The 25,236-nt window shown below is 41.3% G+C and overlaps 1 long non-coding RNA gene across 2 annotated transcripts in view; it reads right to left on the bottom strand.

Annotated features, from left to right (window-relative positions):
* The window catches only part of LOC309856904, a 320,721-nt gene extending 296,050 nt beyond the window's left edge, over nucleotides 1-24,671 (bottom strand). The window contains exons 1-2 of one of the 2 annotated variants that reach the window (XR_014307407.1): nucleotides 24,627-24,671; nucleotides 12,754-12,930 (exon numbers count right to left, since the gene is read on the bottom strand). This is a non-coding gene — a long non-coding RNA (uncharacterized lncRNA). Of the gene's footprint in view, nucleotides 1-12,753; nucleotides 12,931-17,061; nucleotides 17,135-24,626 lie in introns of those variants that run through there. The other variant, XR_014307408.1, reaches the window with a different exon arrangement.
* Nucleotides 24,672-25,236: the final 565 nt, after the last annotated feature.

Below are 25,236 nucleotides of genomic sequence, written 5' to 3'. Positions count from 1 at the left end.
CAGGATTTGATAGTTACTTGGCTGTGCTCAGAGGACACGAGGAGCCTAGGGTCTTCCTACTTGGCCGCCATCTTGCTTCTGTGGCTGAGCCAAGATAGATCTTTATCCTTAGGACAGTCTTCCAAAGTGTGGGGCGGAAGTACGTTACAGTTGGAGGTGACCGTAGAGGTGTCTCGGAAGCCACAGCGTTACAGAGAATCACCTTATATTGTCCTCTCGATTTCCCAACACACGAAGATATATTCACTGTTCCAACTTAGAGACGCCGTTCCATAAAAAGAACTCAAGAATTCTAGATAGCTGTCCGAGAAGCAGTCACGGGAGGATCGCTTCGAAACACAAAGATATGTATAACACTATTTCTATATTCCGTCTCATTGACATTGGACTGGGTCTTCCTTCTGTAAGGTTGTGTTCACCGAAATAAAGGGATAAAAAGCCATTCTGCAATAACGTAAGAACACAGAGCTGGAATCTTGGACCTCTAACCTTTAGCTTGTCCTTCCCTCTAAGATAAAAGTCACAGGGTTCACTTATGATTTATAGCTGGGGGGGGGTGGCACATAATGGCCCATGGGCCAATCTGACAAGGAGGAAGCCCCTACGCACCTCTCGTCCCGTGAACACAACTAAGTAACTATCAAATCTTTACCTTTTGTAAATAAAGTTTTATGGGCACACAGCCACACCCATTGGCATTTATTGTCTATGGCTGTTTTCATGCCAATTATACGTGTTGGTGACAATTAGCTAGGTCAGGCCAAAGTGCCCCATTTCTAATAACTGAATTACAGGCCACAAGGAAGAAATTGTTTTATCACCCAGAAGCTGGGGACAGCCATAGGCTCTAGTTTCCTAAACCCTGAAAATTGCAAACTCTCTTTTACACAGTCTAACACCCGTCAGAGAATGATTTTGTGGGTACGTGAGGGTTGGAAGAAATGGTCTGCTAGTTTTAAGTAAGCAAACTTGAAGAAGTCTATTTGAAATGATCAATCCTTGTGTTATTATTTTTTTTTTCTCTAGTGTCTGACATTCAGTGTGATATCATAGAAGAACAATCTTTTCTTTGGTTGTTGGGAGTTTTCTTACAGTAAATGCATGCCTCCCTCAATTTCTCCTTCTACAAAGCTAGGGCGGCAAGAGGTCTTACTCTTTTGGATTCTTTCTCTCTCACTTGACTGCCCTGGTAAAGAAAGCTTATTTGCCCCTGTGGCCTGTGCCCACTCCACCATAAGTTGCCTGTACCAGCCTCCAGTGAAGAAGCTGTGGGCCTTACAATCCTAGAATCTGAGGCCAGTTCTCTCCGTGGAAGAAGATCTTTCTTTTCCCGTGAAGGGGAACTATCCAAGTCTAAGGCTGGGATTGAAGGAAAGAAAACCCTTGTCAGTTGCTTTAGTCCCTCTTCAAGGTCTGCTGTAAGCTGAGCTAAAGAGTGGCATGCATGACTTTCGTGTGGTCTGCTAGGGTTCCCTATTGGAGTTTGGGATGAACAGTAATACAAAACTGTCACATTCCAGACACTGTGTTCTGTGCCTACATTTTGTGGGGAGAAATTGAGGAGACAGGTCAGCACCCTTGGATATGCAGGGGAGGGAAAAGTTTCTTTCTACACTCTTAAGTGATAGTCATGAGGCCTGTGAATTAAACCGGTAAAAGAATAATAGAAAGGTTTTATTTGTGCATACGGAGTCTTTCATACCAAAGAAGAGCCTAAAGAAAGAGTTAGACTAAGGAGCTTATAGGACATTTTAGCAAAGGACAATGAATTGTATACAAGTGACAGGAAAAGGCAAAGAGGTTTGGGCTTCTAGGAATTGTGGGAAGGTACATATGGGGGGGGGGACTTATGGAAGATGAGGATTATTTTAGTAAGATTTGTTTGTTGATCTTCTGTCTCCAGAGATAAGGAGGTTCTCTGGGTACTGGCGACGGGAAGGACAATACTTTCATGAAGGCAAAATTATGCCCTGCTTTGGGGCAGACAGTGGGAGAGCACAGAGCTCTTTCTGCATTTGGTGCTTCTTAATTAACTTCAGCTCAAAATAACTTTGCGCCAAAGGGGCCTATTTGGGAATGGCATATTCTTATCACCAACCCCCTCCGGATAGCGTATAGATGATTCGTGCTCCCTAAAAACGGATGTCCACCCAGAATCTCAGAATGCAACCTTATTTGGAAGAAAGGTCTTTGCAGATGTAAGTAGTTAGAGATCTGGAGATGAAACCGTCCTGAATTCAGGGTGGGCACCAAATCCTTATAAGACAGGACACAGAGAGACTCGCAAGGATGAAGGCCATGTGGAGAGGGACGCAGAGAAGGGAGTGATGCTCTCATGAGCCAACGAGCAAAGGGCGGTGCCTCTAGAAGCTAGAAGAAGCCAGTAACGAGGATGTGTTAGGGTTTCCAGAGGGAACATGTCCCTGCTGACGCCTTGGCTCTGGGACTTCTGGCTTCCTGACTTAGGAGAGAACACGTTTCTGTCATTATAACCCACCAGTTTGTAGCACTTCGTTCCACCAGCCAAAGAAAACTACCGCCGCCCTTGGAACAACACATGTTTGAACGTCGCGGGTCCCCTTGCATGTAATTAAAAAAAAAATTACGGTACAGCCCTGTAAATCTGTTTTGTCTTCCCTGTGATTTTCCTTCTTCCCCTTCCTGAAGATTTTCTTAAAAATCACATTTTTTACTCGAGTTTCCTTTATTGTGGGAATATAGGATATGATAAATATAAAAATATGTTCATTGATTGTGCATGTGGTTCGTGAGGCTTCGGGTCAACGGTAGGCTATCGGTGGTTAAGTTTAGGGGGAAACAAAGATGTAGATTTTCAACTCTGTGGGGGAGGGTGCTTCCCTGAACCCCCCCCCCCGTTCAAAGTTTGACTATAATACACATAAACTGACACTTCGTCAACACTGATCAGTTACTACAGGCTCAGATTTACCTCCACCTACCAGAAAGTCCCAACAAGTGACTCACTATCTATAATGTACTTTTATTGAATAATTGAACTCTTAATATATGTTGGGCACGATGCGTGCCTTTTGACTGCACGTGCATTTCAAGGCTTTCATATACATATTTCCAAACTGTGCTACTACCGACACATCTCCAGAGTCATAAATGCCAGCATTCTAAAATATTTAATAGAATAAAAGAACATTTTTTTTCTTTTACCAATTATCATATCTGCAATTACTTGAATATCTAAAATATTTTAAAGGTAGCTTTCATCTCAACAGAAAGTCTTTCCACCCAGGGAGCTGTGAGTCAAAGATGTACTTCAGCCTGAGGCGAAAATGTTCCATTTATTATCTCAGATTTCTGTGATTTGGGTTTTCCTTGCTGTGGTTCACAGACTTGGGATTGAGTGGAAATTTTAGGCGAAGACTTCTTCTAGCGTAAGGAGCTGAGAAAGCAGACAACGTTCACCCTAAATATTATGCATTCAGAAAGATGCGTGGGGAATAAAACCTTGGCATTCTGGAAAGCCCTGTTTTTATTAGTGCCAGAAATATTCAATGGGAACTTGTTATCTCTACTCACAAGATCTAAGACTGCAATGTAGGATGTTGGCATTTCACCAGTGAAGATAAAGTGCCTTTCCACAGGGGTCTTAAACTCTCTTAAATGGTACCACATTTTCAACACTTCACAAAGCATCAAACACGCTGACACTTGAGGCAAACATGAATATTTTATTCTCCCTCAATAAAACAGTTAAACACATCCATTCTCTGCCATTCAAGGTTTTACGACCTAAGGCCACGGTTGCACAATTCAAAAGGAACACAGGTGAGAAAAAAGAAGAAGAAAGAAAGATGTCCAGAGCTCCTGGTGCTCTCCAGAAAGTTTTACTTCTCGCGGTTGATTTTGTCGATTTAACAGAGTCGTAGAACCTACCACATCTTGGGCAAAGAGTGGTCACAGAGAATTCTGGGTTTGGATTCTCTGAAAGGTGTGACCCTTCTGCAAGTGTTCAGAAACACATCTCCATTGGGTTTTTTGGGTTTCTTTTTTTTTTTTTTAAACCACCATTGACTAGTGCCCCATGCCAGGTCTGCTAGTGCCTGCTTCTTGCTGTCCCAGATATGTGGCATTGGGCGATCGGAAGAGTCTTGGGAAAGTAGAATTGCCACCACCTCTAGAATTAAGAAGAGATGATTCACACAGTGCCCACTCAAACGTGAGACATGCTCTGTTGAAAGAGGAAAGCAGACGGCGGTGCTCACCTTCTGGGTCTAGGTCAGAAAGAGGGCTTCTGTTGTTCAGAGGAGAAATATGGCCCAGGGACACACATCTCCTATTCAGCTGGTCCTCTCCTTTGTGCACACAAAGTGATGGATCGTGGGGGGACTTCCAGTACTTCCCAAGAGCTGTTTGGGTGTGTCCAAGACTGAGATGCATACAGGTGTGCATGTGTGTCCAGGGGCATGTAAGTGTGATTACCATAGAGTAACCCCATCTTAGTGCACTGAAAAGAAGGATATCTAAGATGTAGAATGTTTGGGGGCAGAATGTTTGGAGGTGATTCCTTATTATTTGAAAAATACACTGTATGTGTTGACACTATATTGTGCTTACTAAAAAGTCTGGTAGAACATAGACCCAAGGGGTCATTACCCCAGCAAAGTAGAAATTTGAAAAAGCTTGCAAAAAAGCTGGGAATAAGGAGACAGGGTTTTCCAATTTACATTTATACTTCTGGATGTTTCCCCTTTTTTTTGGCCTTCATAAATATTTTGTGTTTTTCTTTATGGGCTTTAAGATACAATGTACCTGCATTTTACCAGTTTTCAAGCTATAATAATGATGAAACTTTAATTTTGAAAGTAGGAAAAAAAGATGAAGGGAGGGAATCTGAATGATCAAAAAAATAAAAAATGCAAGAAAACCATATTAACAAAGATGACAATTAAAAAAATTAAAATCTATGAAGATTCCTTGACAAGTTAAGTGCCCAATAATGTCAGACAGATGGGACAAAATGTGTAAAATTCACAAATAAAATCATGTATGGCTGGTAGTAATGATATAAAAGGATAGTATGAATTTATACAGAAAAATATGAATATACAAACTTTTTATTAATTCACAAAGATGTTTTAGTTAAGGATCCCATATCGTGGAAGAACATGTTCCTAGACTTGCTATAATGAAGGCAGTATGGAAGGTTGTACTATAAAATGGAAACATCAGTCATTCCAGTGGTAGGACCACTGTAGACTGCCGTTGCATTCTTTTTGTTTATAGACACTTTCTAGGTTTAGAGTGAATAGGGACGAATCTGATATTTGACAAAGAAGAGATATATTGAGTTGCAGGTAGAGTCTTGATTTAAAGTCAGCAAACACAGATGGCACCTGTAAGAGTCTGTGGCTCCAGATGGGGACTGACATGTACACGGATTGCTTTATCTTTTTTTGTTTGTTTGTTTGTTTATTTATCTGTGTGTTTATTTATTTATTTGAGAGACAGAGATCGTGACAGAGATAGCAAGAGAGAGCAGGAGGAGGAAGCCGGGGAGAAGCAGACCCCGGCCGAGCAGGGAGCCCAACTTGAGGCTCAATCCTGGGACTCTAGGATCATGACCTGAGCTGAAGGGAGACACTTAACCAGACTGAGCCACCCAGGCGCCCCTGTTAGCATATCTTATCACTGAGGCTATCAATTCAAGCAGTAACCACATATAATGGGCTTTAAAAATATATATTAGGTCCTTTAAATTGAATGTGAAGATCGTGGGCCATATATCATTCTTACTATGACCGTGTTGAAAGTTACAGAGAAATGCTGAGATGTGGACAATTCTATTTGTCCTTTACGAAGATCAAGCCTCTTTCCACAGCATTCTCCTCTAGTATCTTTTCCAAAGATACTAGTTTTCACATCCAGCCTTTTAAAAGGAAAAGGAACAGGAGGAAAATTGAGTACCAAACACGATTTGTAGCCCTCGAAGCTTCTATGACTGGAGACTGCAGATAGAACAAATGAAGAGGTCCCAGATAAAGCAAAGCCCTTTCTCCTAGCATACAAATGGAGCATTTTTATATTCAGGAGAGAACTCAAGTGCAAAAAAAAAGAAAATGATCCTTCGGTTCTGACAGCTCTTTGCAGGCTTTAGAAAAGGGGAGGAAAGGAGCGCTGTTCTCACTCAGGGTTTGAATAAGGGTCCTTGTGTTAAACTGACATCTTGGTCTTAGGGTGAAACGTCTCTGAGGCTCTCAGAGAACAAAGAAGCCAGGAGTTAGAAATCTGCTTTTTCAACCCCAGGGTCAGAATCTCAACGACCAACTGTGGTCTCCTGTGCTTCCTTCTCCCTGCATTGTGGGGACGGCTCAGCGTTCACATTTTGTACGGTGGAGCAGAGCTTCTCAAACATTCATGTGCACACCAATCCACTAGGGGTCTTGTTAAAATTAGAAATCCTGATTCCATAGATCTTGGCGGGGAAGGGACCCGAGATTCTACATTTCCTACAAGCTCTCAGGTGAACCAGTGCTGCCTGAACCACTCCTGAATTTGAAAGTTTCAACAGTGCCAGAGGAAAGGATATTTTCTTGCCTATGACAATTTTCCATAGTTTGCATATCATATGGTCAACTTGTGCAGTGGTTCTGGGTATACACTCATTTTTTATCCCAGAATGTAGATTGGGTACTTACAATAGAATGAGATGTCCCGGAAATAGGTCAAACAGTAAAGAAAGAGATGTTTCAGTGTGTTAGAATCTAGTAAGTCTGGAACCTGAGGGCACTGTCTACTTTCACAGAAACTGAACCAACTACATGTCATCGCGCCCCGCTAGGAGGCAGGACAAAAAACACATTTTAAGAAGAGAGGCACACTAGCCAACTTTGTGGTAGTGATGGAAGCGGGTAAAATTGGTGTTTCCTAGGTCAACCCTCTCCCTTGCATAGAAGTAATACACTGTTACACGTTCAGTCCACTCATGATGCCATGAAATAACAGGTAGGTATAAACCAAGGAGCATTCATTCTAGACAGTCTCACTATATCAACAACCCAGAACACACCCCCTTATCTGAGTCAACTGACACGCAATATGAATGGCATGCACCGTTTTTCTCCCTCACAAACCTCCATGGGATAATCAGCCACCCAAAGTATTTTTTGTGAATTTGTTTTGTAGACCTTATTAAAGATATCCTAAGTGAGATAAAAGGGGACAACCTTCACACATTTCACAGCCTTTAATCCTCCAAAATATCTGTTACCTTGAATGCTTTTTAAAAATGTCCATTTCTTATTCTCCCTCCTTGTCTTTTTTCTCCTTTGAAGATCTTCATCCCTCAATGAAGCAAGGCCACATGGCGTTAAACCCATATGCCCTACCAAACTCCATGCTCCACAAAACCAAAGGGTGCTGCTCCCTTAAGGTGGCTATTTAGAAACAATGTATTGTTTCCTTTCGATGTTGACACAATGGTTAATTCTAAGTGTCGACTTGACCAGTCTAAGGGATGCCCAGATAGCTATTAAAATGTTAATTCTTTGTGTGTCTGTGAGGGTGTTTCTGCAAGATGGTAACATCTGAATCAGCAGCCTGAGGAAAGAAAATTCACCTTCACCAATGTGGGTGGGTCTCATTCAATCCAGTGGGGGCATGAATGGAACAAAAAGGCAGAAGGAGGGAAAATTCTGTTTCTTTCTCTTTGAGCTGGCATGTCCATCTTCTCCTGCCCTCAGATACTGGAACTCTTGATTAGAGTGGTCAATTTGGCAGTAAATTTATTTGTACAGACTGTCTAGTACATCAGGAGCAATTTTTCTTGACTTAGCACTTTTGGTTTTGTTTGGCATTCTTAGTAAAGTTTTCTACTTACAGAAAAGTTGTAGATTTACAGAAAAGTTGTAAAGATAGTATGGAGATTTCTGATACAAACTTGACCCAGTTTCTCTTCGTGTTAACACCTTACATGACCCTGGCCTGCTTGTCCAAACTATGCCATCCACTTTGGGACATTATTATTAACTGTATTTATAGACTTTATGAGGATTTTCCCAGTTTTTCCAATAATGAGATTTTTTTCTGTTCCAAGATCCCATCCAGGATACTACGTAGCATTTCATTGTTATGCCTCCTAGTCTCCCCAGCACCATGACAATTTCTCAGAATTTCTTTGCTTTTTCTGACCTTGACAGTTAGATATTTTTTAGAATGTCCCTCAACCTGGATTTGTCTGATGCTTTCTAATGATTAAACTGCCGAGATGGGTTCTGGGGAAGAAGTCCTCAGAGGTGAGGTGCCCTTCTCATCATGTCCTATTAGGAGTCAATGATTTCCATATGACTCATCACTAATCATGCTATCCAGGGTCACTTGGTAAAGGCACCATCTGTTGAGTTTCTCTGCTGTTAATAATTTCTTGTGTTGTGTGACAAGGGGATTCTTAAAAAAAAAAAATGTATCAATTTTCAAAATACCTAAAGTTGTATTTATTTCTTTTTTAATTGAGTTCTTCTCTCTGTTTTCCATTTATTTCTAATTCGATTTCATCTTGTTTGCTTTCTTCCAGAAAAAAAAATTCTTAAATACCATATTTTTCATAGAACTCTCCTCTTTAAACCTTTAGGCTATCCTTAGTTGGGATAAAAGGAAACCCCTATTTTGAGCATCTCCAAGGTGTGAGGAAAAGTAATAAATATTTTATATACATTTCTTACTTACATTTTACAAGAGCTCTCTAAATTAAATATTAACAGACATTTTTTTTTCAAATGAAGAAACTAATTTTCCCAAGGCCATAGTTAAAGACAGTGAGTAATAAAAGAGGTATGAGAAAACCCAGATTCTTTACCCAGAGGTTGAAGATCACCCACAAACTTTTCACATTTGACTCTGTCATTCTAAACATGAGTCAACTCCCACCCACCCCTTCAAAAATTCCCTAAACATCAAGAATTCCCTAAACATCAGTGCCTTGAACATTCACTCCTGTAGCTCTTATTCTTCAAGTGGTATCCACAAATATCACTCAAGCTGAAGCCTACCTCCTCCAGGAAGCTCCCCCTGACTATGATGTCTACAACCATAACTTCTTCCTTGTACTGAGTGTGGTGTTTCTAGCATTCACCAGCACTAGATGATGGTCTTCACTCCCCTGCACCCAGCTTGTTCAACAGGTTTGGTCCATCCATGCACGATGTCATGGAGCCCACACGGTTCCAGCCCTGATTAACAGTGCTTATGCTGGGAACCCCCCAGGAATGGTGTCTGGCTTCTTGGCTGGAGCCACACATGATGTCCTTCTTACCACACCCCACCTCCTGAATCTGACGCCCTCCTGTGGCTTCCCCTTGCTTATGACTACAGGCCCATGCAAACGTTAGCCAACTACCAAGTCTACCTTGGGAACAGTCCTCAAGATTGTCACCACTTTTTTTTTTAAGATTTTATTTATTGATTTTAGAGAAAGAGAGAGAGAGCAAGCATGAGCAGGGGGAGGGGCAGAGGAAGACGCAAGCCCTCTGCTGAGCAGGGAGCCTGATGTGGGGCTCCATCCCAGGACCCTGAGATTATGACCTGAGCTGAAGGCAGACGCTCAACTGAATGGGCCACCCAGGTGCTCCAGACTATTACCCTTTTGATGCTAATTGCAAGATCTGGCGGATTTTTCCAGACCACCTTCAGGTTTAATAATTCTATAGAAGGATTCTCAGATCTTACAGAAAGCTGTTTTCCCTATGTTTACGGCTTATGGTTTATGTTTTCCTTATGTTTATGGTTTATGGTTTACAGTTACGGTTTACTACAGCAAAAGGGTACACATGGAAATCAGCAAAGGGAAAAGGTGTACAGAGATGCACGTGGGAAACCTGCCAATACAGAGCTTCCAGGTGTCCTCTCTCTGTGGAGACATGGGCAGTATTCCACTCCCAGCACTGATGTGTGACATTACACAGGGAGTCCTGCCATGGAGCAACACAGCTGAGACTTGGTGTCCAGAGTCTGTATGGGGGTTCCATCATGGAAGAATGACAGACTGACCAGTGGATGACCTCAGTCTCCAGCCACTCAGGAAGACACCGCATGATCCAAAGCCCCGACCTTTTGTGTCACTCTGTTCAGTTTTCTAGCCTGGCCAACACCCCACCCTAAATCATAGTGTCACACAACCCAGTGACCCAAAGTCCCTGGGGCAAACAAAGATACCCCTCTCGGGTAAGACATTCCAAGGGCTTAGAGGTCACTTCCAGAAACTAAGGGGTGAAGGCCAGACCTCTTTTTGAACAAGATTAAGTTCTAGACTACACTGCTGGGTATCTCTTACTGTCTTGGGGACCTCTGTCCTCTTTTCTGACACTTAGCTCTGAGAATGTTTCTTACCACAACCAGAACATGTGTGTGTACACAGATACTTGGACATTTACAATGATGTTTCCCCAGCACTAGGATAATGCTTGACTGTTTTGCTTCTCAGATATCCTATAAAAATTTTGTTGTGATCATTAGGATGGGGAAACAGATCTTAATGAGGCTTTTTTAAAAACATATTCCCTATCCAGTTTGATTCACTCTGAACTACAAGATTTGTCCACTCAGTAAGTCACTGATATAAAATAATCTTTGGAGGTATGCGATTTTTCCTCCCATAACGTATGGGAGGAATAAAGAAAATCACTTAAAAAATAACTTAGAGTCACTAAAAAGGATATGTTAAGAAGAATGTCAACTCTACTTGCTAATGAGAACCAGGTATGTTTTAAAAATGAAGTAGCCTTACACACCTAAACAGCATTAGCACACACAACAGACACGTATATGTGAACACGACTCTATGCAGCCATGGATACGGAGACACGTGGATTGTGTCACTCAGGAATGTGTTAGGTGCTTCAGCCAGTATGACCATGGGAATGCACTCTTATTTGTCTTATCCAAATTTCTTCTCTGCCTATTCAATGCTACAGCATACCCTGTCAATGGAGACAACAGAGCCCCCTAAGAGACCAAGCTTGAATCTCAGGGTGGAATGAAATCTTAGTGTTTTTATGTATAAAGGACAAATATGCATGCAATGTACAATGGCACCATGGTATTAAACTCCCATGGGAGGAAATGGTACAATTAGAAAAGAAAGTGTCCAAAAATAAAATAAAATAACTCCTTACTTTCACACTAGCATGTCTCTAATTTACTTCAGCCATAAGCATGACAACATCGAATGGAGGTCATGGTGTCTCCCCGTCACGTGTGAAGCTCACCAAACCTTACTGGTAATTATCTCTCTGTTTGCAAGAAACCAGCACTGTTTCTAGCACCTGGGAAGCCCTCAATCATCACTTCATGAATAAATAAACCAGATAAGAACCAAAGGTCAACAATAAAAATAACTCGCAAGTATTGAACATTGACAAGGGGCCAAGAACGGTTCTGATAATCTCCTAAACCCTCACAGCACCCCTAGGAAGGAGACATTGTGGTTACCATCCTCATTTTATAAACAAGAAAAGGGACACACAGAGAATTTAAGCCAAGTTTCCAAGCCGACCCCATTAGTATGTGGACAGATCCAGGAGCCTAAACATCACTCCGCTTCTCTGTATCAGCACATCATCATTATTCCTGAGAGCAATCTAGTGTTTGGAAGAAGTACTTTTTTATGCTAAGAAAGAATAAACATACCCTTCATAAATAATACAAAAACAAGCAACAGCTTCTACAGAGTGGAAAGCTACTGCCAAGGAGCCTGGAGTATGCTGGCAATTAATAAAACATTTCCAAATGTACTCTAATTCGAATACAATAAGGAAAATCAATTAATGATTCTGAATCAGAGAGCAAGTAGAAACAATTATTATAATTTTGCATGTATTGAGGACCCATAACACTCCCACTGTCAGGCTCACAAAATGCATTCCCCGTGCTATAAGGTATAGTTTTAACCCCTGGTAGAGACATCAGTCTACATTTTATTGGACCACTGTTTTCATCTGGTAGGGTATGCTTGTGGAGAGATTTTTTTATAAGTCCAATAAAATAACACACACGCTCTCCCTAATTCCATATAATATGGTTGATGGCAATACCATACCCCTATGTATCACTTGACCAGAGCATTCACATACAATAAATTCCAGGCACGTACAATATGCAGGTATTAATGGCCCACACTTCTGTCTAGTTTTCAATCCAATCTTTGCTATAAAATAGAAGACAAAGACAATTCCAGAAGGTCCTGTGTTTAGATTAGAGGGTATTACTTCTGCCACACGAGCTCCCCTTCAACAGAACACAGTCACTTTGAAAAGTTCTTATTTTGTTAAACTTGTCCCTGAGCAAATGTCTAAATAATTACAGCCCCTCAAAAATGGAAACTTTCATGCCATGAAATTCAACTAGGGGGGGAAATTTCTTTCAACTGTCCCATGTCTGTTGCCAAGAATTGTTCTGATTTTGCATCTAATGTTTCTCAGTTTTGTACCAAGCCAGTATTTGGAGTTTTGAAAATTAGCTTTATATGGTGATCATGGGTCTCCTTGCACATTTTCTAACAACTACATCTCTAGCTCTACTCTGTGTGGATAAACCTAGAGCTTCAGCTGTGAGCGATAAACCATGACTTCTCACTTCAGTGGTAATTCTAACAATAGATGTTTGTGGTACAATGTATAGCTATGGAGCTTTTTACATGGGTTGCTTAATCTATTCTCAGAAGGACAGAAGATACTGGAAGTGCTGTCATCTGTGTCAGACAGAGTTCCAGGGAGAAATATCACTTACCAGGGGCAGAGGAAGCTGCAGCTACAAACAGACGGGGTCACTCTCGTGCACAGTGTAGAGCTTGTGCTGAGGGGAAGTCTCTGCTCCACACGGCCATTCAGGGACCCAAGCGGTCACATGTCTGTGTCTTCAACCCCCACCTCCCAGCATTCCTCTGGGCATCAGCACTGTAGTAAGCTGGAAGGAAGCACACAGAGGTACATCTTGTGACCAAGTTCCATTTTTATGCCTAGCATATTCACTTCTGCTCACTTCGGGGAGGACCTGGTCAGCTGGGCATGTGTATGAGGAAGACTGGGAAGGGACATGGCTGGGCATGTGGAAGAAGGTGTAGGCAAACAGTCTCTCCCACAGTGAAGAAAGAGCCCAAGAAGGACTGAACCAAGGTCTTCTAACCCAAATCCTGTATCTTTTCTCTCTCCATCACTGCCTGAATGCCTGGACTTAATTAACATATCCTTGGATGAAATGGACTGCTTCCTACCTGCAAACATTTTTTGACATAGATACAGAAATCGCTGTGTTCAGGCCAACACTCTACTCACCAACACTTTCCTCCAGGAGGAAACTAGCTTCTTTTTCTTGAGAACATGACTGATACCCAAGGACTAAGACATTCAGTGCAAATCTAAGCTTTAGGACATGTAGATTGAGCAAGCCATGTCATGAGTGTAAGGTTTGGGGATAGGTACTGCTTATGTGGTTCTGCCCAGGGTTTGCAGCACCAGGATCCTGGATTCTGTAGGTACTTGTAAGTAGTCCTGGGACCTACCCTCTAAGAGTAGGTGGCCTCTCTAGGTCACAAGATTTTGTAGAAATGAAGCCATTTGTTTAAGAGAAATAAAAATGCATGTCCCCACAAAAGAACTCATATATGAATGTTCATCGCAGCATTCTTCATAATAGCCAATATGTGGAAAAACCGTAAATGTCCACCGACTGATGAATGGATAAGAAAAATATGTTCCATCCATATAATGGAATATTATTTGGCCATAAAAAACAATGGAATTCTGACACATGCTACAATGTGGATGAACCTCAAAGACATTATACACAAAGAAGCCAGACACAAAGGTCACATACTGTAGACTCCATCTATAGGAAATGTCCAGAGAAGCCACTGACTGCAGAGAACCACCCTTCCTCCTGTGAGTTAGATAATGTTCAGGGATGCCTGATAGTTTACCTAAAAGGCCAGACACCCACCCTCCAGATTCCCGTCCTTGGCCCTGTGAATGATTCACTGGACAGCTTGTCCCCACTGATCCACTGGAAGAAAATGCCTGTTAGCCAAACTTTGTTTCAGCTATTCTCCTTCCCGCAAGGCCCTGAACTTTTTGCTGAGCTAGTTTCTCTTTGGCAGCCTCAACATGAACAAGGTCATCCCCTCCTGAGGACAGGCTGGCTCAGGGGAAAGGAAGCTCTGGTCTACCATCTCATTGTGCCGCCTTTCATCCCACTTCTCCAAGCCTGGTTCCTTCCAGACTCGTAGGTCATGACAGCCATGGTTGCTCCTCTCTGTAAAAGAAAATCCCCTTTTGCCAAAGTGTTCTTCCTTACCTTATAGACAGAGTGTCCTCCCAAACTCCATAGACCTCATGCCCCTCCTGGCTTTCTCTCCTTGCAAAAATCTTTTGGAATAAAACTCTCTCCTAAGTCTGGATTTGGTTTCTGTTTGTTTTATTTGTTTTGTGTTTTGACACCCAAACGCACATGGGGGGGGTGTCTCAGAATTAGATTGAGAAGTGGTTCCTCCCAGCACCATCATTAGTTCCTACCTTGGCCTACTTTCCTCAATGCTGATGGAATTGATTTGTCAATACATCTCCTTGCTTCATCGGTGGGGCTCCCTCCATCCTGTTTTCTTGTAACACGTTGAATTACCACTGATAATCAGATTCTCAAAACACAACAATCCTTGGAGAAGCTGTTTGATTTGGAACTTTTGGAAGAAAGTAAAAGGGCTTTTTTGGTGACGATGCCACTGATGGTCTACAATGGTAACTGGGGCTTTCTGCAACACGGTGGATTACAAAGGATATGCCTCATGTTCTCACGTGCCCACTGAGCAATGCTTGAGCAAGGAGTAGAGGGAAGCATGTCCCATCTGAGGTGGCTGGGATTTTCTCTTGGTTCTTTCTTCTCCTTCCCCAGCTGATCTGTGCCCAGAACGCTTCTTTTTTTTTACTGGGTTAGTTTCTATCTGGCATTTTCTTGAAGTGCTGAGTGTTTATCCATGCATTTCTAGCCAGGTGTTCCTGTCACTTAGAGACAGGGATGACGACCATTAGACCTCCGCACTACACACGCGAAAGCTCCTCTAGGGTAGTCTTTGAGTTGTTGGTTTTAATCCCTTCCTGTTCTATATTCTGGGGGCTGATCTAAGGACAGAAACAGGTTTGACAGCCATCATTTCAGTCTCCTGAAAATCTGACACTCTGTGAAAGAGGAACTGAATGATTGGGAACTCTTTGCCAGGTTCCTCATCTGCCCCCGTTCTCCTAAAACCGCAACTGTTCTAACCACACAGAAATAAGTGGCTTACATTAATGGGTCTATTCTGGTACTTTCTCAAGATCCATATTCTAGGAAGTGATAGTGGACCTACATCTGTATTATAGGCAGTTTCTGGGCTTTATTTACAAACAGAGTGCTTTAGACAAAGTTTTTTGCATAATACAAATAGCAAGTGATTATTCTCAGATGGCCATAATACTCCTAGTCAAAAGCTCTTTCAATTGAAATGGCATTAGCATACATCTTATTTTCTGGAAAACGTACTGGGAACGGCAGGAGAAAAGCCCATTCTCTGTGCGTTTGGGAGAAGTAAGCTATTGAATAAAGAGGAAAACTGAGTCGTTATTGAAAGACATGATTCTCCACATTGGGAAGGTTTGATAACTCAGTTCCAGAAGTGGGTCTTGGGCTCCTTTGTGTTCGGAATGAGGCACTGATCCAGCAGGCAGGGATGAAACATTGAATAAGACATGGTCCCTTCTCTCAAGACATTTATAATCTCGTGTTATGAATATTCCAGTCAAGAATTCCCGACGACCGTATGAGAGGATGACCCATTTCTAAGTTTGGGTTCGTATCCATCCCCCTCCCACCCCAATACCATCCAAATTTAGCACCTTCTCCAACACTGTGATATCCACTGAGGCCCAGACAACAATCCAAAGAATTGGAAGCTGAATAACTTTGTTCTCTGTGTGATAGCTGCTTGATTATTTAAAAAAAAAACAGAAGTCGATGACTATTTTTGCACTAGATAGTCACAATCCAAGACTCTCTGCTTTGATTTAAGGCTCTTTGGGGTCACTGAAGTGTCATTTGGAAAATTGCTTCCTGACGCATAATATTATGGTAATGATCCCCTAAAGCCCGGCATAAAGGCTTTGCCATGAGAGCTAACAATTTATTTCCTTCCAAGCATTGTTTTAAAACAAGAGGCAGCTGAGGGTCAAGAGAGAGGCTCTGGGTTATAACAGGCTTAATGCAACCCTTGGAATTTTTTTTACACACTTGGGAGGAGAAAGATTGTCCATAAATACTCATTTACAGAAACAGTTCAAGAGACACAGAAAAGACACATTTCCCTTACATCTTAGCACACAATTATAACCTAATAATGATATAAATAAGGAGAAGAGAGGAAGGTGCTAGAATTTGAGGGGTAAGGTTATAAGCCCAGAGACCTCTATTCAAATCCCAGCCTGGTGTCTCACTGATTAGATCCCTTTGGTTTACAAATCCAGCTTTTTTTTTTTTTTTTTTTTTTTTTTGAGCTCAGCCACCTCTGAGAAAGCAGAACGACCTGCCTCCAAAACAGGGGTGAAGTTTAAATACAATATTGTGACCAAAAGCGAAGAAACAAACGTACAGAAGGGGGAAGCCAGATGGCGGAGGAGTACGAGACCGAAATATCGTCATGCCCTGGGTGTCCAGTGAGATAGTTTTCAAACCGTTCTGAACACCGACAGACGAAACAGGGGTTCGAAGAGAAGAAGAGCAGCAATTCTAGGAACAGAAAAGCGACCACTTTCCGGAAGGTAGGACGCGCGGAGATGTGAGTGTGAAGCCACGGGAAGAGAGAGCGCCGAGTTAGCCGAACTTCTAGAACTTCTAGAACTTCTAGAAGTCGGCTCACTGAGGGGCGTCGCTCTAGAGGCTAAGTGGGCTACAGCCCTTGCGGGGACAGTGGGGTCTCAGGTCCCTCAGGGTCACAGAAGGATCAGGGGTGTCTGAGTGTCACAGAGCTCGCAGGTATCAGAGCGGGGAAGCCGGCAGATCCGGGACGCTCACCTTCCTTCTCTGAGGCAGGGATCTGCGGGGTTTGGAGACTCCCAATGGGGCCGTGCGCCGGAGACAGAAAAGCTCTGTCGCAGGCTGGGTGAGCTTGGAGCGCGGCCGGAGACCGGGGAGACGGGAGTGACTGAGCGCTTTTCCCCCGAGGGCGCACGGAGGAGCTGGGCCCTAAGCTCTCGGCTCCTCCCAGCGGAGACTGGCGGCCGCCATCTTCCTTCCCGGCCTCCCCAGCTCTACGGAGAGCGCTCGGGGAACAAAAGCTCCGAGTGAACCGCAGCGGATGACTTAGCCCGGCCCTGCAGGGGCGATGCAGTTCCGCCTCAGGCAAAGACGCTTGAGAATCACAGCGACAGGCCCCTCCTGCAGAAGATCAGCAAGAACATCCGGCCAAGACCAAGATCCCAGATCAAGGAGAACAGCGGAATTCCAGAGAACTGGAAATCAAAGCACAGAATTCATGGTTTTCTCCCCCATAATCCTTTAGTCTTGCAAAGTGAATTAAATATTTTTAATTTTATTTTTTTTCTTATTATAATTTTCTTAACTTTTCCTCTCTCCTCTTTTAACATTTTTTAACTACTTTATCTTAACAGTACATTTCTTAAAAAAAAAAAAAAAACTTTTAAAACCGTCATTATTATAGTCATGTGTTATCCTTCATTGTAGCTAACTTTATTTTTTGTATGCATTTAGGGTTTTTTTCTTGTAAAAATTTTTGGGATACAATTTCTTCTAATAGATCAAAATGTACCCTATATCTAGCACAGGGCTTTGTTCTAATTTCCAGCCTGAGCAAATCCTCTCCACTTTCTTTTTCCAAACAACTTATCTTATAAATACCTTTTTGAGAATTTTTTTAAAATTTTCATCTTTACAGTCATATTCCATCCCATCACTATCATTACCCTCATTTTTGTATATTCTTTCTTTCTTTAAAATTTTGGAAGGTAGTTTCTTCTAAGAGACCAAAATACACCCAAAATCAAGTGGGTAGCTCTGTTCTATTCACCAATATAATATAAATATATATTTTTTTAATTTTTAAAAATTTCTTCTTACCTCCTTTCTTCTCCCCCCAATTTGGGTTACTTCTGATTTGGTTAGCATGCATTTTATGGGGTCATTGCAACCCTTTTAGTATTTTATTCTCTTGTTCACATATTCTTATCTGTATAAAATGACAAGGAGGAAAAACTCATCACAAAAAAAAAAATAAAAAGAACAAGAGGCAGTACCCAAGACTAAGGACCTAATCAAAATGGACATTGGTAATATGTCAGATCTAGAATTCAGAATGATGATTCTCAAGGCGCTAGCTGGGCTCAAAAAAGGCATGGAAGATATTAGAGAAACACTATCTGGAGAAATAAAAGCCCTTTCTGGAGAAATAAAAGAACTAAAATCCCAACAAGCTGAAATCAAGAAAGCTACTAATGAGGTGCAATCAAAAATGGAGGCTCTTACTGCTAGGTTAAATGAGGCAGAAGAGAAAATTAGTGATATAGAAGACCAAATAATGGAGAATAAAGAAGCTGAGCAACAAAGAGAGAGGGGGGAAAAAAAAAAAAGAACTACTGGACCACGAGGCGAGAATTCGAGAGATAAGTGACACCATAAGATGAAGCAATATTAGAATAATTGGGATTCCAGAAGAAGAAGAAGTGGGGGCAGGAGATATATTTGAGCAAATTATAGTAAAGAATTATCCTAATATGGCAAAGGGAACAAGCATCAAAATCCAGGAGGCACAGAGATCCCCCCCTCAAAATCAATAAAAATAGGTCCACACCTTGTCATCTAATAGTAAAACTTACATTGTCTTAGTGACAGAGAGAAAATCCTGAAAGCAGCTCGGGATAAGAACTCTGTTACATACAATGGTAAAAATATTAGATTGGCAACAGACTTATTCACAGAGACTTGGCAGTCCAGAAAGGACTGAAATGATATATTCAGAGCAATAAATGAGAAAAACATGCAGCCAAGAATACTATGTCCAGCTATAGGCTATCATTGAAAATAGAAGGAGAGATAAAAAGCTTTCAGGACAAACAAAAACTAAAAGAATTTGTAAACACCAAATCAGTACTACAGGAAATATTGGAACAGTTCCTCGAAGTAAAGAGACAGCCTAAAACTGGTAAACCAGAAAGGAATAGAGACAATATACAGTAACAGACAATGAAATGCACTAAATTCATATCTTTCAGTAGTTACCCTGAATGTAAAGGGGGTAGATGTCCCAATCAAAAGACATAGGTTATCCAAATGTATAAAGAAACAAAACCCATCAATATGCTATCTACAAGAAACTCATTTTAGACACAAAGACACCTCCAGATTTAAAGTGAGGGGGTGGAAAACAATTTACCAGGCTAATGGACATCAAAAGAAAGCTGGGGTGGCAATCCTTATAGCAGATCAATTCGATTTTAAGCCAAAGACTATAATAAGAGATGAAGAAGAACACTATATCATACTCAAAGGGTCCAGCCAACAAGAAGATCTAACAATTTTAAATATCTGTGCTCCTGACAAGGGAGCAGCCAATGATATAAACCAATTAATAACAAAATCAAAGAAACACATCAACAATAATACAATAACAGTAGGGGACTTTAACACTCCCCTCACTGAAATGGACAGATCATCCAATCAGAAGATCGACAAGGAAATAAAGGCCTTAAATGACACACTAGACCAGATGGGCATCACAGATATACTTAGAACAGTCCATCCCAAAGCAACAGAATACACATTCTTCTCTAGTGCACATGGAACATTCTCCAGAATAGATCCTATCCTGGGTCACAAATCAGATCTCAACCGGTACAAAAAGAGTGGGATCATTCCCTGCATATTTTCAGACCACAGTGCTCTGAAGCTAGAAGTCAATCACAGGAGGAAAGTTGGAAAGAACTCAAATACATAGAGGCTAAAGAGCATCCTTCTAAAGAATGAATGGGTCAACAAGGAAATTAAAGAAGAATAAAAATAATCATGGAAATAAATGAAAATGAAAATACAACTGTTTAAAATCTGTGGGACACAGCAAAGGTGGTCCTCAGAGGGAAGAACACAGCGATACAAGCCTTTCTCAAGAAACAAGAAAGGTCTCAAGTACACAACCTAACCCTACACCTAAAGGGGCTGGGGGAAAAAACAGCAAAGAAAGCATAAACCCAGCAGGAGCAGAGAAGTAATAAAGATCAGAGCAGAAACCAATGAAATAAAAGCCAAAAGAAAAGGAGAACAGATCAATGAAACTAGGAGCCAGTTCTTTGAAAGAATTAGTAAGATTGATAAACCCCTGGCCAGACTTACAAAAAGAAAACACAAATGACCCAAATAAATCAAATAATGAATGATAGAGGAGAGATCACAACCAACACCAAAGAAATACAAACAATTTTAAAAACATATTGTGAGCAACTACACACCAGCAAATTTGACAATCTGGAAGAAATGGATGCATTCCTAGAGACGTATGCTACCAAAACTGAACCAGAAAGAAATAGAAAACCTGGACAGACCCATAACTAGTCAGGAGATTAAAGCAGTCATCAAAAATCTCCCAACAAACAAATGCCCAGGGTCATATGGCTTCCCAGGGGATTTCTACCAAACATTTAAAGAAGAATTAATACCTATTATCCTGAAACTGTTTAAAAAAATAGAAATGGAAGGAAAACTTCCGAACTCATTTTATGAGGCCAGCATTACCTTGATCCTGAAACCAGACAAAGATCCCATCAAAAAAGAGAATTACAGACCAATATCCTTGATGAACACAGATGTGAAAATTCGCACTGAACTACTAACCAATAGGATCCAACAGTACATTAAAAAGATTATTTATCACGACCCAGTGGGATTTATTCCAGGGCTGCAAGGTTGGTTCAACATCTGTAAATCAATCAATGTGATACAACACATCAATAAAAGAAAGAAAAAGAACCATATGATACTCTCAATAGATGCTGAAAAAGCATTTGACAAAGTACAGCATCCCTTCCTGATCAAAACTCTTCAAAGTGTAGGGATAGAGGGCACATACCTCAATATTAGCAAAACCATCTATGAAAAACCCACAGTGAATATCATTCCCAATGGGGAAAAACTGAGAGCTTTTCCCCTAAGATCAGGAACACAGTAGGGATGTCCACTATCACCACCGCTATTCAACATAGTACTAGAAGTCCTAGCCTCGGCAATCAGACAACAAAAAGAAATTAAAGTCATCCAAATCGGCAAAGGAATCAAACTATCACTCTTTGCAAATGATATGATACTTTATGTGGAAAACCCAAGACTCCACTCCAAACTGCTAGAACTCATACAGGAATTCAGTAAAGTGTCAGGATATAAAATCAATGCACAGAAATAAGTTGCATTTCTATACACCAACAAGAGAGAAGAAAGAGAAATTAAAGAGTCGGTCCCATTTACAATTGCGCCCAAAACCATAAGATACCTAGGAATAAACCTAAAAGAGGCAAAGAATCTGTACTCAGAAAAGTACAAAGTACTCATGAAAGAAATTGAGGAAGGCACAAAGAAATAGGAAAAAGTGCCATGCTCATGGACTGGAAGAACAAATATCGTGAAAATGTCTATGCTACCTAAAGCAATCTACAAGTTTAATGCAATCCCTATCAAAATATCATCAATTTTTTTTCAAAGAAATGGAACAAATAATCCTAAAATGCATGTGGAACCAGAAAGACCCTGAATAGCAAGAGGAATGTTGAAAAGGAAAGCCAAAGTTGGTGGCATCACAATTCCAGACTTCAAGCTCTATTACAAAGCTGTCATCATCAAGACAGCATGGTACTGGCACAAAAACAGACACATAGATCAATGGAACAGAATAGAGAGCCCAGAAATAGACCCTCAACTCTATGGTCAACTAATCTTCGACAAAGCAGGAAAGAATGTCCAACGGAAAAAAGACATTCATACAGGTAATTATCCAACAAATGGTGTTGGGAAAATTGGACAGTAATGTGCAGAAAAATGAAACAGGACCATTTCCATACACCACACACAAAAATAGACCAAAAATGGATGAAAGACCTCAATGTGAGACACGAATCCATCAAAATCCTTGAGGAGAACACAGGCAGCAACCTCTTTGACCTCAGCTACAGCAACCTCTTCCTAGAAACATCGCCAAAGGCAAGGGAAGCCAGGGCAACAATGGACTACTGGACTTCTCAAGATCAAAAGCTTTTTGCACAGCAAAGGAAACAGTCAACTAAACCAAAAGACAACTGACAGAACGGGAGAAGATATTTGCAAACAACATATCAGAAAAAGGGCTGGTATCCAAAATCTATAAAGAACTTAGCTAACTCAACAACCAAAGAACAAATAATCCATCAAGAAATGGGCAGAGGACATGAACAGACATTTCTGCAAAGAAGACATCCAGATGGCCAACAGACACATGAAAAAGTGCTCCACATCTCTCAGCATGAGGAAAATTCAAATCAAAACCACAGTGAGATACCACTTCACGCCAGTCAGAATGGCTAAAATTAACAAGTCAGGAAACGACAGATGCTGGCGAGGATGCGGAGAAAGGGGAACCCTCCTACACTGTTTGTGGGAATGCAAGCTGGTGCAGCCACTCTGGAAAACAGCATGGAATTTCCTCAAAAAGTTGAAAATAGAGCTACACTACGACCCATCAATTGCACTACTGGGTATTTACCCTAAAGATACAAACGCAGTGATCTGAAGGGACACGTACACCTGAATGCTCATAGCAGCAATTCCTCAATAGCCAAACTATGGAAAGAACCTAGATGTCCATCAACTGATGAATGGACAAAGAAGATGTGGTATATATATACAATGGAATACTATGCAGCCATTAAAAGAAATGAAATCTTGGCATTTACCACAACATGGATGGAACTAAAGGGTATTATACTGAGCAAAATAAGTCCAACAGAGAAAGACAATTATCATATGATCTCCCTGATACAAGGAATTTGAGTAGGGATGGAAAATTGGGTAGGAATTGGGTAGGGATGGAAAAAATGAAACAAGATTGGATCAGGAGGGAGACAAACCATAAGAGACTCTCAATCTCACAAAACAAACTGAGGGTTGCCAGGGGGAGGGGAGAAGCGAGAGGGTGGTTGGGTTATGGACATTGGGGAGGGTATGTGCTATGGTGATTGTTGTGATGTGTAAGCCTGAAGATTCACAGACCTGTACCCCTGGGGCAAATAATACATTATATGTTAATTTAAAAAAATTTTTAAGTTTTCTTCTATCAATAGATCCTTCATTGTAGCTCTTATCAATAGCTTTTGACTTACCACTACATAAAAAGGGAGCTGCCTTTCATGAATCATGTAGCTGTTTTGTGAAATCAGGTTTTTGGAAGGTGTGCCATTATTTAAAACTAAAAGTTTACACAATAATTACTGTGTTATGTAACATTGTAGAATCCTTGAAGGTATGTGCAAATGGCCTCTTGAAGTATATATTTCTTTTTGGCAGGAAAAATAATTTTGGGCACTCCTATTGGTAGGAAGTATGCCAGTACACAGATGGACCCTGGGCTCCAGCAAAGTTCAGAGTAAAAAGAATATAACTGGGGTGAGATATGATGGTGTGCAGAATAGGCTAGGCTTCTCTTTGGCCATCTATGCATTTATTTGGCCATCTATGCATTTTGGCCTCTTTGCATTTATCTTCTAAAATGAAATTGCCCAAGAGAATAATTACTCATCTTTTCAAAGAAGGGAATAACCAGTGCTCTCCATGTGGCTCCAAACTCAGACGTCCAGGATCTAATTTGGACATTAACTTAACAAGCCAACCTTCCATAGACTATTCCTGTAGTCCTACATCCTACAAGAGAGAAAAACTTGGAGGGTGCATGGGGGCAATAGATGTCAGAGAAATTCCCAGATTTGGCCCCTGCAAGGGTCAATCAAAGTCAAGATGGTGGTCCAAGCTAATGGCATGGGTTAGTGGATCCATTCACATGGGCTACAATCGATGGTGCCCCTGCAGCTGTGTACAGCAGCTCCTGGTGTAATTGTGGGCACGCACACACTCAAGGAGACGGGAGAAGGTCCCTTTTGAAGTAAGGTTAAACATCGTTCTCTCAGCTACTTCCTTGGAGAATTCTGAATGAAGGTTCCATGAAAAGAACAATACAGCAATAAAGAGACATCTCACTACCATTTATTTAGAGATTTCAACCCACCTTACACCCCTTGGATGGAAATTATAGCTTCTCATGTACCTACCAATCTAGGAGCCAACATAATCAAGGTGAAAACCCTTCCCTCTCATCGTTTGAGCACAGAATACAAACAAGATAATTAGAGACTCGAAAAGCATTTCAAACACTAGGTCACACGTAACCATGAAAAACAGGAAAGATTCTGTGTGTAAATTCCAGTCACTACTTAGGAAGACTTTAAGGATTCATAGCCTAGGCAACAGAAATGTGCTCTGTCAAAGGAGTCTTCCCACGTGCCTTTCTGCATTTGCCATAGTTGAGCTTGCATTTAAACCAATGAGGAGTTTCTTACCTCTCCACCCCGTGGTCTTTCAGTGAAGCAGCTTCCTGTCCTCCAAGTTACTCCACAAATGGGCAGAGACAACTGGATCCCACTGGTGGGGGAACCACGGCTGCCTCTCTTGTAAGAGGTGGAAACTTTCATATTAAGACTTTCAGCTATAGATAAGGTATTACTTGCCATTATCTAACAGAAGAGCTTTGTGCAAAACGTCCTTGTTCCACAAATAGGAAACTGGCTTCAGTGACTGGGAATCAACAGTACGCACAGTCGTGGCATTGGTTCCCTGCAATAAAGACCATATCTATGTTGACACATCTTTTCTGGTTTGAAGAATCATGAATGGAATAAATTTGAGACATCAGACTGTGTTCATTGCAGTTGTTGGATAAAATATTATTTTCTTCCATTGCACTTTGAAGTTATGATTTGGGACCCTTTGATTATTAAGGCAAGGGATATAAACGTAATTACAAACTCTGAGGAACACCAAAGCTAGAACATCCCAGGGACTGCCACCGGAGACCTTTGCTTGGGGTTCTCCATGTGATGCTGCTCGTTGGTTACTGATTTGAGAACTGAAAGCAAGGAGGGAGAGTCTCTACTAATTGATGCTGAAATC

This window comes from Mustela nivalis (genome assembly GCF_964662115.1).
Source record: "Mustela nivalis genome assembly, chromosome: Y".
In the NCBI taxonomy this organism is placed as follows: Eukaryota; Metazoa; Chordata; class Mammalia; order Carnivora; family Mustelidae; genus Mustela; species Mustela nivalis.
The sequence above is the reverse complement of the archived record's forward strand: the minus strand, read 5'-3'. Positions and strand labels throughout refer to the sequence as shown.